This window comes from Natator depressus, chromosome 1, assembly GCF_965152275.1.
Source record: "Natator depressus isolate rNatDep1 chromosome 1, rNatDep2.hap1, whole genome shotgun sequence".
In the NCBI taxonomy this organism is placed as follows: domain Eukaryota; kingdom Metazoa; phylum Chordata; order Testudines; family Cheloniidae; genus Natator; species Natator depressus.
In genome coordinates, this window is record NC_134234.1 from 58,521,223 (window position 1) to 58,540,402 (window position 19,180).

Below are 19,180 nucleotides of genomic sequence, written 5' to 3' on the forward strand. Positions count from 1 at the left end.
TGGGGTAGTGGTGGCTGAACCCCCTAAAATGGCATGCAGCTCATCATAGAAGCGGCATGTTTTGGGCTCTGACCTGGAGTGGCCGTTTGCCTCTCTGGTTTTCTGGTAGGCTTGCTTCAGCTCCTTAAGTTTCATGCGGCACTGCTTCGGGTCCCTGTTATGGCCTCTGTCCTTCATGCCCTGGGAGATTTTGACAAATGTTTGCACGGATTCCTCTCCCCATACAGCGATCAGATCCCATACCTCCCGTTCAGTCCATGATGGGCTCTTTTGCGATTCTGGTACTCCATCATGGTCACCTCTGCTGATGAGCTCTGCATGGTCACCTGCAGCTTGTCACGCTGGCCAAACAGGAAATTGAAATTCAAAAGTTCGCGGGCCTTTTCTTGTCTACCTGGCCAGTGCATCTGAGTTGAGAGTGCTGTCCAGAGCGGTCACAATGGAGCACTCTGGGATAGCTCCCGGAGGCCAATACTGTCTAATTGTGTCCACAGTACCCCAAATTTGACCCAGCAAGGCGGATTTCAGTGCTAATCCCCTTGTTGGGGGTGGAGTAAGGAAATTGATTTTAAGAGCCCTTTAAGTCAAAAAAAAAGGGTTTTGTCGTGTGGACAGGTACAAGGTTAAATTGATTTAACGCTGCTAAATTCGACCTCAACTCCTAGTGTAGACCAAGGCTTAGGCAACAGGGTTTCCACCATTTCCTCTGGCAGATTATTTCTCACTCATAGATCTTACCATTAGTGGTCCCCTCCCCCCCCCGCCCCCAATATTCATCCTAAATTTTTGATGGCTTAATTTCATCCCATTACTTCTAACTGTATCCTTTATGAGCCTGAAACAATTCCCCTCCCTCCTTGATGTTTACACCCATCACATTTGGGTTTGAGCCTTAGCCCCCCCCCCACCCACACACAAAAGAAAAATCCATGAATTTGTACCTAATTTGATGACATTGACAAGGGCAGAATCAGAAGTTCCTATGTAAATTCTTTAGCCCTTTCTTCACAACTTTCTAACACAATGAACTTTTTTCCTGAGTCTCAATTCTATGTCACAGCCATGAACACAAGGATCCCACTATCCTAGATTTAGCGACTCAAAGACCAGAAGGGACCACTGTGGTCATCTAGTCTAACCTCCTGTATAACACACACCAGAGAACTTCCTCAAAATAACCCAGAGAGCATATTTGTTAGAAAAACATCCAATATTGATTTTAAAATTGACTGTGATTTTAAATGACCCATAGTAAATTGTTGCAATAGTTAATTACCCTTGCTGTTAAATATTTATACCTTATTTCCAGTGTGAATGTGTCTAGCTTCAACTTCCAGACACTGAATCATGTTATATTTTTCTCTGCTAGATTGAAAAGCCCATTATCAAATTTTGTTCCTCATGTAGGTACTTAAAGACTGCAATCAAGTCACCCCTTAACCTTCATGTTATTAATTTGTTTTAGGACTTCACACTCCCTCTTACTAAGAAACACTGTGTGAATTCTTATTTACAAACTCCATCTAACAAGTTCAGGCTTGCAAGAAATTGCTTCCCTTGCTGTATATCTTGTCTAGGCATTTAGGAAAGTCATGATTAGTGCATTTCCTATTCTGGGGTAATTCCTCTGAAGGGTATAAAATATCTTGGTAACACTTGAAAATGACAGTAAATTATTTATTATGCTAAAAGTAACCGCAGTTCCTAAGGCACTGCTAGACATACAGCATTACATCCACAGTCACATGAACCAAATTTGCAATGCAGAATGACATCGGAATGGAGCTCTTCTCTGCTGAGAGGGCTAAAAAGGATACTAAAAAGAATGCACTTCTGTTTGTTACAGTGGTAACTTCTGAATATGCAGGTCCTGAAAAGTCTCATTAACCTTTCAGATAAGCTTTTGGAAGTTATATATAAGTACCTATATTCAATTCTGTTGTAAATTTGTACAGAACTGGAATCCTTTTAAAGCATTTATACACTACGGACAACTATGTAAATCAGAAATATTGCCATATTACCATAACAACTACTTTGCAGTCATTTCAAGAAGAATCTGCACTTTGTTGTGCCTAAAGTAGCTATCTTGGACTAATATATACTTTTTTGCTTTAATGGCATTTTCTGAGATACATATTGAGAACTGGAAGTCATTTAGTATTTTATTTATGCTCTACCTTCATCCCATCACATAAACACTCCCCCAAAATGCTCCCTAATGGATTTGTATTTCCTTTCACTAGATATTTCAGGGCTTGTCTACACCTGAAAGGCTACAACGACATAGCTGTGCCCATGTAAACACTACCTATGCTGACAGGAGGGATTCTCCAGTTGGTTTACATAATCCAGTTCTTCCGTTGACCTAGCACTGTCTACGTTGGAGGTTAGGTCAGTTTAACTATGCCACTCAGGGGGGTGGATTTTTTACACCCCCTGAGCAACGTAGTTAAGCTGACTTAATTTTCTAGGGTAGACCAGGCCTAATTTACAAGTGCTCTGCAGTAACTGACAGCTGCTCTCAATTAAAGTAGCTCTGACTAGTAACATATTTAGTGTGTGGGGAGGGAAAGCATTCTCCCACTCAGATGGAGTACTCAGAGCACCAGAGCAAGGGCTATGCACCACCTCAGCTCCACTTAAGCCATAGTTTGAGGGATTAAGTAGGATGTAAGTGGTACAGAGTCCTGTGTTGCACAGAGATGAATTGCACTTTCAGGAAACAGAATGTTCTAGACATGTGGTGGGAAAACTGCGGGCCGCACGTGGCCTGTCAGGGTAATCTGCCGGCAGGCCACAAGACAGTGTTTACATTGACTGTCCACAGCTCCCAGTGGCCGCAATTCAATGTTGCTAGCCAATGGGAGCTGCGGGAAGCGGCGCGGGCCGCAGGGATGTACGGCCCGCTGCTTTCCGCAGCTCCTATTGGCTGGGAATGGTGAACCATCACCACTGAGAGTTGCGGGCGGCCATGCCTGTGGATGGTCCATGTAAACACTGTCTCACAGCCCACCAGCACATTACCTTCATGGGCTGCAGGTTGCCCACCACTATTCTAGACTGTGACATAACAGGTTATTTTTTTTAAAAAAGAAGTAGAAACTTCTTTATGAAAGTAGAGGTGCGACAGTAATATCTTGCATTTACATCAAATCTGTCATCTAAGATCTCAAAGTAAAACAAAAGTCACAAGTGTTTCAATTCATGGCCATGTGCAAACTGCAATCCTGGTTATATTGAACCTCCCCTCATGGAGAAGGTGTCTTCTGAAATAAATAACTTCCTTGTGTAAGAGGATTCCATAGTATACCCATATAAAATACGGAACCCTTGCAATATTGTGCAAATCCTGAATCCATACATTGCATGGATATCACAAAGCTCCTCCACCAAAATTCCACTTTCTAGGTGAGTTTCGCTTTTGACATACAAAATGGATTACGACCATGCTTTATTTTGAATTGCACAGCTCAAGCCTTTAAACAATAGATTGTCTTTGTCATAGTGACCACTGTACATAGGGGTCTCAGGTTGGGCACCCAAAAATAGAAGCATCCAAAATCACTGGTCATTCTTGAACCTATGTGCTTCGTGGAAGGTCGACTGCTCCTTCAACTTCAATGAAAGTCAGCAGTAGTGGAAGGCGCTGAATACTTGCCATATGTTGTTCAGCAGGATCAGGCCCAAAAGAAGCAGAGAGAGACACAAGTGATAGCAAAATTAAACCAAAAGCCAGGAAGAGCAAAGATGACAATAAAAATGAGGGACTAAAGAAGACAAGCCAGACAAACCAGGAAAACCTTTTGTCACCCTGCCCCCCCTAGCTTTTACCTAGAGAGGCTCCAGCCCGGCGCTCACCGGGGCAGGGCAGGCTCCCTGCCTGCCCTGCCCCCGCACTGCTCTAGGAAGCGGCCGGAACCCGGGGAGGGGGAGGGGGTGGGGGGTCTTTGTGTTGTGCTGGCCGCTTCTCCAGGTACCTCCCCCGAAGCTCTCATTGGCCGCGGTTCCCCGTTCCCGGCCAATGGGAACTTCAGGGGAGTACCTGGAGGAGCGGCCAGGGCAACACACAGATCCCTGTGGCCCCCCCAGATCCCGGCCGCTTCCCGGAGCGGTACGGAGGCAGGACAGGCAGGCAGGGAGCCTGACCCCCCCCGAACCCCTCCTGCAACCAAACCCCCTGCCCTGAGCCCCCTCCTGCACCCCGACCCCCTGCCCTGAACTCACTGCTGCACTCCACACCCCTCCTGCACCCCAACCCTCTGCCCTGAGCCCCCTGCCACACCCTGCACCCCCTGGGAGCAGGGAGGGGGCAGAATTGGGGTGGGGATTTTGGGGAAGGGGTTGGAATGGGGGCAGTAAGGGACCAGGTGGGGCCTCATGGAAGGGGTGGAGTGGGGGCAGGGCCGGGGCAGCAGGGGGGAGGGGTCAGTGGTGCAGCCCTGAGGCCAATGTACTAGTCCTCATGTGGCCCTCGTGGTCATTTGAGTTTGAGACCCCTGTTTTAGACAAAGTCAGGAGCAGTACAATCTGAAGGCATTTCAGAGATAGTGCAGAACCACAAACGTTCCTTGGAAAGGTTTATCAATCCAGTGTGCCGGAAGACTGTGGAAAGATGGGAGGGTGGCATTCTTGGTCCACTGGCAGTATGTGCTGTGAATGAGCAACAGATGGGGTCTCTAGCATCAATAGCACTTTCATGCAAACTTGCTCACATAGCAGGCGTCATGGTATTTATAGAAAAATGGTGGGAAAGGAGTTGATAAGTTTCCGTCAGTCTCGTTTGCCTGTTGTCACTAATGGGGTCAGGTTCTACCACTGGCAGCTCACCAGATTTCTGTGTGGGATTCAGCCGTTGAATCCCCAGGTGTCTAAAGCCTCCTCACCTCCCTCTGGATTCTGAACAGCATCTAGGCATTGCCCTGGTCTTTGGGCCCCGAGGCACCACTCTGGGGTGTCAGATTCTCTATCTAGCATCCAGTCAGGAGAGCTGCAACCTTATGATCCCTTGCCCAGGCCCTGGAACCAGTGCTGAACCCTAAGAATCCCACTGTAGCTGAAACATACCCTTTCCCAGAACTCCACCCAAAGGTGTGAGTCTCTGGTTTTCCTTTTTAATGGGCCACGTGGTAGGTGTCGCATATAGCACAGAAACACTTTGCACAGGATTCTAACACCCTTGTTCTTTACTAACAGATAAAGCACAGAGAGTACAGATCATTTAGAAAACAGCAAACATCCTAAATGCAATGCTCTTGACCATAGGTGCCGACTCCGTGGGTGCTCCAGTGCTGGAGCACCCACCGGAAGCTCCCTCCCCTTCCCCCCAGTGCCTCCCGGCGGCTCCGCTGATCAGCACCTCCTCCTCCCTCTCAGTGCTTCCTGCCTGCTGTGATTAGCTGTTCTGCGGCATGTGGGAGGCACTGGTGGGGAAGAGGCAGAGCAAGGGCGGGGCACGCTCAGGGGAGGGAGTAGAAGGAGGTGGAGAGGGAGTGGGGGCAGGGGCAGGGGTGGCGACTTGGCGGAAGGGGTAGAGTGGGGATGGGCGTTGGGCCTGGGGTGGAGCGGAGGTCGAGCACCCCCCGGCATCTAAGAAAGATGGTGCTATGTCTTTGGAAAAGCATCAGGCTTCCTTTGGAAAACCATCTGTGTTCAGGCAGGGTTTCCCCTGCCTCATGCAGCTCCTCTCTGCATGTACTAGTGAAAAATGGCTGAAGAATTCCAAATAGAGCAGCTTCTGCCCTTTTACAACCTTCCAGTCCCTCTATCAGAGGACCTCCTGCTTAGCCTCCTTAGGTGATCAGAGACACCTACCAGGTGACATCATTGCCAGACAGCCTCTCCCACTAGCCATTTCTTTGAGTAGGAACTATCTTATTGACTAGAATGTTTGCATTGGAATAGAGGACCATACTGATGCAATGACCATCTATTGTCACTTTACCTTGGAATTTCAGTCCAAGATGCAGGTAAAAACTCAGAGAGAAGGCAACTAGCCCCACATTCAAATGGAGTTTGCAGTTTGGTAAAGATACATACAGAGAACATAAGAACAGCCATACTAGGTCACACCAAAGGTCCATCTAGCCCAGTATCCTGTCTTCCGACAACGGCCAATGCCAGGTGCTTCAGAGGGAATGAACAAAACAGGTAATCGTCAAGTGATCCATCTCCTGTCGCTCATTCCCAGCTTCTGGCAAACAGAGGCTAGGGACACCATCCCTGCCCACCTTGGCTAATAGCCATTGATGGACCTATCCTCCATGAACTTATCTAGTTCTTTTTTTGAACGCTGTCATAGTCTTGGCCTTCACAACATCCTCTGGCAAAGAGTTCCACAGGTTGACTGTGCATTGTGAGAAGAAATACTTCCTTTTGTTTGTTTAAAACCTGCTGCCTATTAATTTCATTTGCGGACCCTAGTTCTTGTGTTATGAGAAGGAGTAAATAACACTTCCTTTAGACTTGTAGAAATAACTGTCAATTATACCCCCCTTACTCTTCTCTTTTCCAAGCTGAAAAGTCCCAGTCTCAATAATCTCTCCTCATATGGAAGCTGTTCCACACCCCAATCATTTTTTGCCCTTTCCTGAACCATTTCCAATTCCAATATATCTCTTTTGGGATGGGGCGACCACATCTGCACGCAGTATTCAAGATGTGGGAGTACCAAGGATTTATACAGAAGCAATATGATATTTTATGTTTTATTATTTATCCCTTTCTTAATTATTCCCAAGATTCTGTTTGCTTGATTGACTGCCGCTGCACATTGAGTGGATGTTTTCAGAGAACTATTCACAATGACTCTAAGATCTCTTTCTTGAGTGGTAACAGCTAATTTAGACCCCATCATTTTATATGTATAGTTGGGATTATGTGTTCCAATGTGCATTACTTTGCATTTATTAACACTGAATTTCATCTGCCATTTTGTTGCCCAATCACCCAGAGATTTCATAACCTCACACAGAACTCATGCGTTTTACACACAGCCCAAATCTGCGGAAAAAGAAAGGGACTGGTTTTCAACTGGTATATCATCCCCCAGGACACTAACAGCTAGAACTTCCATAGTCTCTGCTAGGCTGCATACTATCTCAATCTCTGTGTACAGTGAGTCTTTTAGTGTTTGTGGATGGACTGAAATTCTGAACACATGGTGTTTCTTGTTAACACTTACCATGCTACATTTATAAGCTTTCAAATGCCTTGTCATTCTGCTTTCTCACAGCAGGTGTTCCGTGTACAAACACAGCACTCCCTTGAGGAATTTAAGCTTTACGTAACTAATATTCAACTATAGTTGGTTCTGGTCACTGACTCAGAAAAATTATCATAGAAGGATTCTGTTTTTCTCATTGTATCTGATAGTGATTAAAATTGAGCCCTGGTGCCACATGAACACTGAGGGTAGAGTGGCTGGTTTAAATCAACCAGTTAGTACACATAACAAGCACGGCAGGTGTAGCTGCCTTGCAACGAATGATAGAGAACCAAACATGTATTTGGACAGACTCTCAAGCATACCCCCATATGGTATGTTATACAAATAGATTCTGAAGCTCCTATTCAATAGGTCTCCTAAAATGTATTTTAAAACTTAAAACAAACAATCAAACAAAAACTGAGCAGGAGAGGATCTATTCTCTCCTTTCCTCTCCCACCTTCAACAAGGCCTCCCTTTCTAGGCCTTTCCTCTTCGACTTTCTGCAATTTTTTCTTTTAAACTAGCTTATTTTGCGTCTCTCACCCTTACAGTTATGCCTGTTAAAAGCTTCTTTCCATTGCTGAGTTGCTACCATCAGGGCTCAGACATGTTCCAACACTGCTGGGGTTACCAAGGGGACATTTGCCCCCCATCCCTCCCCACAAAAAAATCTTCAAGGATGCCAAATGCATAAGTGCTGGAGATAGGGGATGGGGATGACCCTTCGCCCCCCACCCCCTATTAAAAACTGAACTTCAGGTCCTGACTGCTGAACATGGCTGGGAGGAAGTGTGCTGCAGCCTGGCCAGCACTCGGGTCCCACTCTGCTGCATGTGCAGGATGCTGGCTGGGTGGTACCACTCTGCTGTGCAGTGTCCCATGTGAAGTGTGCCAGTTGTGTCGTGTTTTGCGTGTGGCATGTGGCCAAGCCCTCATCTTCTGCCAGGTGCCGAAACTGCAGCCGCAGCTTCTCTCTACGCTGGGCACCGGCTGGGTCCGGGAAGCAGGATGGCTCCATTAATCAAAGGCCTGGGGCTCACAAGCTGGGAGGGCAAGAAGCTGCTGGGGAGGCAGGGGCTCTGGGAGAGCTGGACTGTGGGCAGGGGGAGGGGAACCAGACGCTCCCAGAGAGTTGGATTGGGGATGGGGGGGAAGGCAGGGACTCTGGGAAACTCAGGCTGTGGGGGTCTGAAGCAGGAGCTTTGGGGGAGTCTGGTGGAGGGGGAGGCTGGGGCTCCAGGGGCCCCAAAATACTCACTTCCCCCGACCCACGTAATGCAATCCTAGAGCTGGCTCTGTGCTCCAGGACCCTTTGAAGCTCCTCCTTCTTCAAGTGATGGTCAAGAACCTCTGGTGCTGGTTACTGGCCTCAGTGAAGGAGAGAAAATGTTCAAGGAACTGAGTTAGTGAAGTCAATAGAGGCAACAATTTTATTATTTATTTTAATGGAGGCAAACAGAGGGGAAGGGCTTAGTAGAACAGTACTAAACTATATTTATTCACATGACCCTGTCTCAGCCAATCAGATTGTTTGATCTTTGAACGGTTTAAAATACATGTGTCTATAGACACACATACTACACTATAATTAAGAGTAAGAAATATGCATAACACTGGAATTATGCAGTGCAGAAAGAAACTTGCCTCTAATGCATCTGTGGCAATTAGGTTTTTTTTTTCTTAGTACAGAAAACTTGTTCATTCGTACGTTAACTCAGCTGCTGCTCCTGAGACATTTGCTAACATCAAACATAATAATAAAAATGAAGCCCTCTAGCAGGGTGGACACCCGTTTGGGCCCAGAGGGATTTAAAATAGCCCTGGGAGAGGACTGGGGCAGGGGAAAAGCTGGGCTGATTGGCAGAGCAGCTGAGGGCCATGCCCCAAACAGACCCAGCGGGCCTTATAAAAGCCAGGGAAGCCCCGAGCAGAAGAGCACTCTCTCTCTCTCCTGAGAGGGAAGAACCTGGCTGCAGGGACCTAAGCAGAGTACCTAGATTAGAGCAGGGCTGGGGAGCTCCAGCCAGGAAAGCCCCAGGCTGTGGCCTAGCATTAGGCCCAACAGGTACTGGGGTTGCAGGGGACAGCCCAAGGTTAAACAGAGGCAGCAGGACCAAACCCAACCTTGCCGATGATGAGTGGCTCATACTGCAGCCTGCCCCAGGGCGCGGGGGCTAGCTGGTGACTGGTAGGAGCCTATGACTGAGGTGAAGTAGGGATAGTGGGGGTTCCCCTGGGAGGGGGAGACCCAGAGCTGTGGGGTACTGCCAGGAGGCAGCACCCAGTGAAAGGGGCACCGGGGACCTGGGAGGGACACGGGAGCCAGCAGTAAGGCCAGACACCAGCCTGAAGAGGGTGCTCTGGAGGGCTGGTGAGCTAATTCCCTCAGATGACCAGCAGGAGGCGCTGCCGGTGAGTCTGCGCCCCATGACAAGCCCCTTTGTATTTTCACAGTTTAAATGAATTGTGAAAGAGCTACCCAAAACACCACATACAGCGGCTGTGTTACTCAGAGGAGCAATGAAGACAGCTAATTGGTTCTGGCTTGCCCCACTCAGCATGTAGCAAGTGCCCTTTACGACAGTACCTGTGAGCACTTGCAGAAATCCAAAGTTCTCAACAATACTTTGCAGGTTCACTCTTGCTTATTTTATGTCACAGCAGACTGGCATATAAACAACTCAAAAGTTATTTTTTAAAGGGGCCACAACCTAAAATTAATACTGGTCTTTCCTTGCTCAAGAGATCCATGTTGGAGGTTAATTATGGAGAAGAAATGGGCTGAATGGCTTGAAATTTAATCCTGCAACTCCCAGACCAAATGGGGATGGGTTTGAAGGAGTCACCGTGACAAAGTTCTTTAACTCTCCAGGCTGCAGGTGTCAGGATATGTTGGGTTTTACAGAAGCTGAGCTGGCGCTGGAGCCATCATCTGTTGCATTCCTGGGCTTGTGCAGTTTGGAAAGGTGTGGATTTTTTTCAGCTGGGTGAAAACCAAAGTGCAGCTCAAGTAAGGAAAAGAGAAAAATTACCCCCTTTGCTACTTCTGTATATTGTACTCTTTTTCCTGTCAAATATATATGCTAAAATGATCATTGTAATAAACATTGTGAAAGAAGGTAAAATTGTCCCTTGTTTTACTTCCACAGTGAATCTGTATTTCTGTCATTTGTCTGCATCACAGACCTTGATGGTACAAAACAATATTCAAATCAGAAATGGCCTCTACCCACACTTTTGAAATCCCTGGCTTCTAGGTTAAGATGCAGATTAAAAACTGTAGCATACATGGCCAGTAGAGATGGATTTGGATTTTGTGTCCAGTTGTTATTGGGCTCCAAGCAACTTGGAAATTTTGAACCCCAAATTTGGGGTTATTTAGAATCTTGGATTTACACACCCGTATTAGAGCGCTAAATGGCTTAGCCCTCAGTACAAGTTACACTTGCACGGTGATGTGGACAGAAAGCAGGTAGGTTGAAAACTGAGTCTACGCCATGCTTGCATTTTGGAATATGTTATGTAATTACAGTATTGTGGATAATAATGTAATCATCCAAGTGTCAGGTCATGATGGCATTGTTGCAGCTGTGTTGGTCCCAGGGTATCAGAAAGATAAGGTAGGTGAGGTCATATCTCTTATTGGACCAACTTCTGTTGGTGAAAGAGACATGCCTTCAAGTTTTGTAAGCTTGACAATACCCAAGTGTCTCTTTCGCTGGACTTTGCCTAGGGGTTTCTTCCACCAATAGAAACTGGTCCAGTAAAAGATATTACCTCACCCACCTGGTCTCTCACATGACTCTGATCTGGGAGCTGTGTCACATTTAAAGAAGAGAAAACTCTATTTTTTCCAGATATGGTTCCATAACCAATCACACAATCTTTCAGGCTCCATCTGTATTAAGATACAAACAAACGTATTTGTGTACAAACAAGAATATTCACTGTTCATTATTACATACCTGCCAACATCTCCAGGCAAAAACCAAACAGATTTTCAGCTATCATAAACCACTGCAAAGTCTACACTGGTTATTTGCACCGATTACAGTTATGAGTGTAATAGTACCAGTGCAACCTTCAGTATAGACAGGCAAAGCTGCAGTTTTCTCACATGGGGCTTACTCAGAGTTTCAGGCAGGGGTAAACTCCACTAGCACAAAGTGGTCTGTCATTAGCTATTTGCTATTAACTAATCATGTGGTGTTCTCCTGTGGTGGTTTGTTTTTTTTTAATCAGTCATCCAATTAGGCAGCAGAAGCAATCAGACACTTGAAATAATCAACAAATAGTAAATAAGTAATGTGAATTATTCACAAACATCCCAGAGGATGAAATTTACTTCAATGAACTATTTAGCTGATATGTTCTCAGCAATAAGAATGAGTTAGTGAACCCCTAATGAAAGGAAACAAGGGCTAACTTCATCAGATAACATAGTCACAAAAAACTATTGGATCAGCCCTATTCCTAACCCTAATATCTGTAAATGTACAATGCTTACTTCCCAGCCCCAGTTACTACCATACAATGGAGTAGTTTTGAATGGAATATAAGAGTTACCAAGACAGGTGAATTAAAGTAAGATATGTTTTCCCAGCCTGCAGAAGTCTCTCTTCTCCATTGTGTCGAAGCCCCAAAGAGTAATTTCTTTTCTCTCCTGTGTTTGGAAGTGTTAATGAAGTGTTGTCCAAGCTATCATTTCTGATGTAAGGTGTGGGGCATTAAGGACATTGCTGTTTTGTCTTGAATGCAAAACCACATTTGTCTCACTTCTTCATTTTTCTTGATTTAAATTTAGTTATGTCGTTTTCCTTGTTTATAACGACTCTCCTATGGAAAACATATGCATGTGTTTGTGGCTAGGCTGCAATTGTTCTGAGTCAGAGTCCAGCTAGCATCACCTCTTGTTGAGGAACAGGTTGTTGTTTTTCCTGACAGAAGACTGGTACTGCCCAGCCAATGAGTTGGAGTCTGTTTTTGCTCAATGGATTTCCTGCCAGACACATGTACAAAGCTGCTTCTTCCTCATGTTGCAGATTTTGTTTTTCTCTGGTGACTTGTTTTGATCACTGTGTGTGTGTTCTGAGATTGAGGATAAGTCATGCTTCCCTAGCCAGGAGATAACAGAGCTTAGGCTGCTACTTGCAGGATCCTGATTTCCTCTCAATGTTGTTTTCTCTTGGTTTTGCACAAAAATGAAGCCTCTTAATCCCCAGATGCTATTTTTGCAGAGAGAGAAGGATTCTATGTATGTTTCTGTGAATGGATTCTCTCATTTGCTGATGTTGCCTACCTCTTTTAGTCTCTTTAGCAAAATAAATTAGGGGTGACACGCTCATCTAATATTTCTCAGGCCTTTTTCTGGCTATAGCGATGCATAGCGTGATATATTTCCAAGTACTTTTTTTATTTGCTGCAATATAGTTCACTTCAGAAACCAAACAAAGCCCGATAGCCACTGACCCAAAATGCAGCACAAAATCAGTTATATGCAGAAAACATTTGAGGCTTAAAAGCTTTTCCTAATTGTAGGGCAAACCTCTGCTCAAGAAAACAGAGTAAAAATGTCATCATCCAAATGGCTTTCTCCTCCTTGGAAAAACTAGTGAAGCGAATAATCAGTGCATAGCTCTTTGCTCCTTATAATTACCTCTGCGTTCAATATTGATATGGCAAGATCTAACCGTAAATATACGGTGACATCATATTTCAATTTTGAAGCCTCTTTGGTTCAATAAAGCAATAATTATGGTCAGTTCACAGCCAGCACAAGATTCCAGCAATTTTTAACCAAAGCTTTCAGAGAGATTGAATGAGGAGTTTCTTTGATATAGTTGCATTATAACTTTTTTTTATGAAAAAAGTTTTTTTTTTTTTTATTGAGATAAGTGGTAAGCTCCTTTTTTTTTTTTATTGAGATAAGTGGTAAGCTCCAATAGTCACTTGCTCTATGTAGCATACTTGAAAGTTGTCTCTGGATGCTGTTCTTTGAGATATTTGCATGGGTAAGTACAACTGAAACTTTGTGTCCACATAAAATAGTAGAGCTGGTTGGATATTTCCATTAACTTTTTTTTAAATATGGGAAATGTGATTTGTTCTTTGGGAAATACAAATTTTGCAGACTGTTTAATCTTCCATCCAGAAAATCAAAACAAAATATTTCATTTGAGGTTGGATCAACCCAAACTGAAACAGTTACATTTGTTGAGCTGAATTTTGGTTCAGTCTGACATTAATCTGCATCTTCTCGAGGTCTGTGGTGCCTCCTGGGAATTGTAAGTTGGGTGCCTCATGTTCCCTTTCCTTTTTATGGGCCAAGCTCCTTGGCTAGGCTATATCTCCCATAATGCACTGCAGTCTGCCATCTACCTGAGCCCCCACAATGATCATGAGAGTCCCATGACCACAGTGCATCACAGGTGAGGGATAGCTCAGTGGTTTGAGCATTGGCCTGCTAAACCCAGAGTTGTGAGTTCAATCCTTGAGGGGGCCATTTAGAGTTCTAGGGCAAAAATGGGGAGTGGTCCTGCTTTGAGCAGGGGGTTGGGCTAGATGACCTGAGGTCCCTTCCAACTCTGATATTCTATGAAAGTCTGTCTGGTCTGGAAAGCCTGGGCCCTTAGGAAGAGCTGGGTCAGGAGATACCCATACTACAACTCCCATTAGGCAATGCAGCAGCTTAGGCAGACACAATTTAATGTCAACATGACTCTAAAGGAGATGTTTCAACATTTCTAAATTGAAAATGTTTGAGGGAAAAATTGATATTTTGATTTTTCATCTTGATTGTGGATGAAAACAAATGTCAAAATATATCAGAATTCCCTGTGGGATAGAAATTCTGATTTTCTAACAGCTCTACAAAATAGTGAGAGACCAAGATTTTCAAAACTGTGACATTTGAAAGTCAGGACACTTTTATAGGTTCTAGAAACCTAACTTTAGGCGTCCAGTTTTGAAAATCTTAGCTATGCCATTTTATAATATCTTGTCCTTATACAATGCACTGACGTTTCTACAGTAATGATCCAAACCCATTATATTTTATAATAGAGATACTGAAGAGTGGTATCAGAGTAGCAGCCGTGTTAGTCTGTATCCGCAAAAAGAGAGTACTTGTGGCACCTTAAAGACTAAGAAATTTATTAGAGCATAAGCTTTCGTGAGCTACAGCTCATGCATCCGATGAAGTGAGCTGTAGCGTATGAAGCTTATGCTCTAATAAATTTGTTAGTCTCTAAGGTGCCACAAGTCCTCCTGGTCTGTTCTTTTTACTTTGGTCCTTGTTCAGCAAAGTCCATGAATATGCAGGGACTTAAGCACATGCTTAAAGTTAAACACATGCTTGAATGTATTGCTGAAGTGGGGCCTTAATGCATTTTTTGTCCAGTCATATTAATGGAATGCTCAGTAATGAGAGGAAGCTTTCTGTGAACGGGCAAAGATAATAGTGTGTTTTGAAATGTAAGTCTCTCCCATCAAAGTGCTGAATGACAGTTAATAAAACTCGGAATACTGTAGTTTATTTTTAACCATTAACCATGGCTAGGCAAATGCAGTCAGATAAAATGAAAACCTCTCTGACTCTTTACTGAAACTAAACCTCATTTGCGATTATAAAACATTGTTATAGTAAATTGTTCATATACTTTTCATCTTTGGGCACCTATGTACTAGTGAGGATCTGAAGCAAACTTTGCAAACTACCCAATGCAAGGTGAAAGCTTTATGTATTTATTTTTTTCTGAGCTTTGCAGACCAGTTGTGCATTCTCAAGATGCAGGATAATCATCTGAACTTTTTGCTGCATAGCTCAATGAAAGCTAAACTCTGCACCTTTTGAAACTGGTCTATCACTAATATTCATTGTACCATAAAGAAAATAAAATTGGCTAAACAGTTGAGTCATACATTTCCAAGATGTGCAATAACTTACTGAGGACAAAAGTCACTTTTCCCTTGATCATTAAACAGCCCTTTAAGTTTTATTTCCTGATATTTTACTCACGATTGTATAATACTTCATCTGGTGCAGAGAGAACCTGGTACATTAACAATTACTTGTCTTAGTCAACAGAGAAAGATAAATCATCCCTTTTTATAGGCAGGTAATTACCTCACAGGTAATTGATCATTTTTTTGAGGGGGGATGCAGAATCCATTTATTATCTAGCCTTGGTAAGAGACCAAAGGGTCTTACTGTAGAAATAGGGAGGTATGTTTCCTCTGAGTGACAGGGGCAGCAGAACAGATCCTATACCTCACCCAAAAGAGGCCATGTTTGATGTGCTATTTAAGGGCCTGCTCCTTCAGTGGTTGTTGAGAGTGCTCAGCAAATCTCAGGAGCAGGCCTTAACTCCCCTATGTCAGTTCCTGTACAGCCACAAGTCAGACTGAAACTGTGTTCTGAGGGGAACAGGATCTAGAGCAAAATTCAGCACTCACAACCACACTGTGGAAATCAACGGCTGTTCTGCTCTGATGGCAGTGGGAGACCTACACTTGTAAGGAGAGCAGAATAACAGTCTGGATCTCAGATGAGAATTTTGCCCATACTCCCCTCCTATTTAAATAATGTAGGTAGCGTTAAAAACAGTAAGTACCAAGTCCAGTTGTGTTTAATATAGCTGTACACATCTAGAAGTCTCTGACATGTAATTTCTGAGATGTTCTGCCAGTACAGGATTTTAATTCCATACCAGCAGTCTTGATGGAACTTATGTCTTATGAATGCCCTTGCATCTTACGTGTGATGCACATGCTACTGTAATATTAAACCACTGCTTTTACTCCACCGAAAAATGCTTTTCTCTGGCATTGCTTTGTGGGGAGCCAAGCAGTACCTCTGTCACTTTAAGAGGAGTCTCTATTGAGTGGCAGTAGCAGCACTGTTTTGTGTACCGTTTCAGGCCTCAAATGGTCAGTGAGGAAGACCACATATGCTGCTAGGCATAATGCAGCACAGTTCCAGTCCTTGCTCAGTGCTACTTTGAATTTAGTACATGACAGAAGCATTGTAGCAGGCCAGAGCCTGGTGGTGATGCAGCACTTTGCCAGTCTCCTCTTGTTCTTCAGACATGTACCTAGCAGTCCCACTGAAATCTATTGCCATTGCAATACGTATACTGTACAAAGGAAGGACCCCTTATTAGAGAAGCTAGGCTAATTAGCACCTTTGTTGGTAGTTAGCAGAGAGGGTAGGATGCTGTAATTTTATCAGATCCCAGTTATGCTGCTTTTGAGAGATACATAGGTGCCTGTCTCAGGGTAGAACTTGTGTCTTTGCAGCACAGCTCAAATAGTCCCTAATAAAGAAGACACACATTGTGGCTGGGATTCTCAAAGAAGCCTCAGGAAGTTAGGTATCCGAATCCCATAACTCCCTAAGGCTTCTTCTGAAAATACCAGCTATAAGCCAAATTCTTCTCTTGCAGAGTGCGCCAAAAGGAATCCATCCGTGTCCCGCAGATGTTTCTTAGGGAAGATTTTTGGGGAAAAAACAACTGGATGCCAGACATAGATAGGAGCTGAGGGTAAACCTTCATAAGCCTCTTCTGTGATACACAACACTCTGACACTCAGCTGTGCGAGACTGGAAAGCTAAAGTAAAATAGTGATGCATTGTTTTAGATGGTATGAAAAGATGGATAAAGCCTCACATGATCAAATACCCAGATGGTCTACAATAGTCCTGATTAGCTTCTTTTGTAGCAGGTTATATGTCAGTAAAGTTATTTTTTCTCAACAACGCTACAAAGGCATATTACAGACCAGATTCTCCACTGCTTTGCGTCTTGTTTCGCTATTTACATTAGTGCAAAGTGGCTGTAAAATACTACCAGATGGCAAATGCTACCATTCAGATCTATGTTGCATTTACTTTGCACAGGTGTAAGTGAATACACACAATGCAGGGCAGTGAAGAAATAGGTCTATTGTCTTTAGAAGCAGAGAGAGAGAGAGAGAGAGAGAGAGAGAGATTATTTCAGGTTTTCAGTTATACTGAGGTAAATTTCTTTCTTCAGCATATTTACATGTTCCCAAAGGAAGCACTGAACTGAAGTTTTGAACCATATGGGGGCAGCACAGGAACATATTCATAAAACACCCCTAACTTCCACTGTGTGTATAGCCTGAGCAGATAACAACAAACTAGCTTTACAGAGCTAGGGAAAGGTTGCTTATTACATGACCCATGGAAGATGTGGTTCAACCCACGGGAAGAAAAAATAATATTTTAAAAAGAAAGCTGCATCTTTCAAAGCAATGGGAAATTAACAAGATGTTAACAGACTCCTGACTTAAGCTACTCAGCAACTATTAAGAGGATTAGCTCTCTTTTTGAAAATCTTCTGCCAGAACCTGGAAATATCCTAGAATTTAGTTCACTCAAATACAGATGCCATGGGCGATTGCACCTACATTTACAACGACAGCATAAAGGGCCTGATTTTGCAGCCTTGACATGTGTCATCTTTTCTATTGAAGAGCTCCCATTGTGTTTGAACAACAAGTTTTATACCAGGTCCATAGAGTCTGAGAATTATTAAGATTGTGGTAAGATTGTTAAGAATGCTGAGATCTTGAACCTTATTGCCTGCAGTAAAGAAACCAACAGGAATCCTACTGTGAAAAAAAGATTACACACACAAGAATCATTAACATGTTTTGCAGGATTTAGACAAGACATCATACATACACAGATAGCTAATCCTGAATTACACAGTATACACCAGTAGTGTGCAACCTGCAGCCTGTGGGCCGCATATGGGCCCTCAGGGTAATCTGCTGGCGGGCCGCCAGACAGTTTGTTTACATTTGCACGGCCACCTGCAGCTCCCTGTGGCCACAGTTCGCTGTTCCCGGTCAAGGGGAGCCGCAAGAAGCGGTAGCCAGCATGTCCCTGCAGCGCACGCCACTTCCCGCAGCTCCCATTGGCTGGGAACAATGAACCGCGGCCACTGGGAGCTGCGGGCGGTTATGCAAACATAAACAAACTGTCTGGCGGCCCGGCAGCGGATGATGCTGATGGGCCGCAGACTGCCCACCACTGGTGTACACAGACTAGCATAAGTGTAACCACCAGTTGGAGGGCTACATTCAGGAATCATCCTATGGCCTGTGTTGTTCAGGAGGTCAGAACAGATGACCACAGGGATTCCCATCTTGCATTAAATGCCTATGAGACTTTTTGACCATGGTTCCTCTCTTTTTCAATATCTCTTTAAATAAAAAATAATATAAAGTCGTTCACTAATAATGTTTGCATAAAAAACAAAACAATCCGTTTTCAATGTAAGTGCAATTCATGCTAATGTAACCCTGCAGCCAGGTGAAGCCAGCGGCAACCAGGGCTGGGTTCAATATCTAGGGGTTTCTTTCCAACAATATAACACAGAACCGGCTCAAGCCCCCACCCCTGGGTGCCTCTGAGAGGCCATACTGCCCCACTCGCAAGCACAGAGTCTGAGTGTAGAAAATAAACTTTTAATGAAAGGAGGGATGTCACCTGACACTAATTAGGAAAAATACCCCAAGTGGGATTCATAATCATAAAACTGTGAGCAGGACACCCAGAGTGCATGGGGCAGTGTCTTCTCCTTCATCTGCTTGTGTCCTAAAGCCAACAGTTCCTTTTCTGTGCCCCTCTCTGCTCGCTCACCATACCCCACTCACAGTGGTTGTCCTTGGTCAGTGAGGACTCTGGATTCAAAGGTTCATATGAGTGAGTTCACCTCCCACCTGGGGAAGAAAGCACCTTGCTTGCTCCGCCATCTGAGCACTTGTTCTGGCTGGCCACCCTGCCAGCCCCTGCTCCTTGCCGTGTGGCTTCCCCACCAGTCACGGTTCCACTCCTGCCTGCTGTGTCTGCCAGCCACCTGCTCACTCTCACGGGCCGGGCCTGCTTGCTGTTCTCGCCCTCCACGCCTGCCAGCTGCCTGCTCACCACTCTTGCTAGCT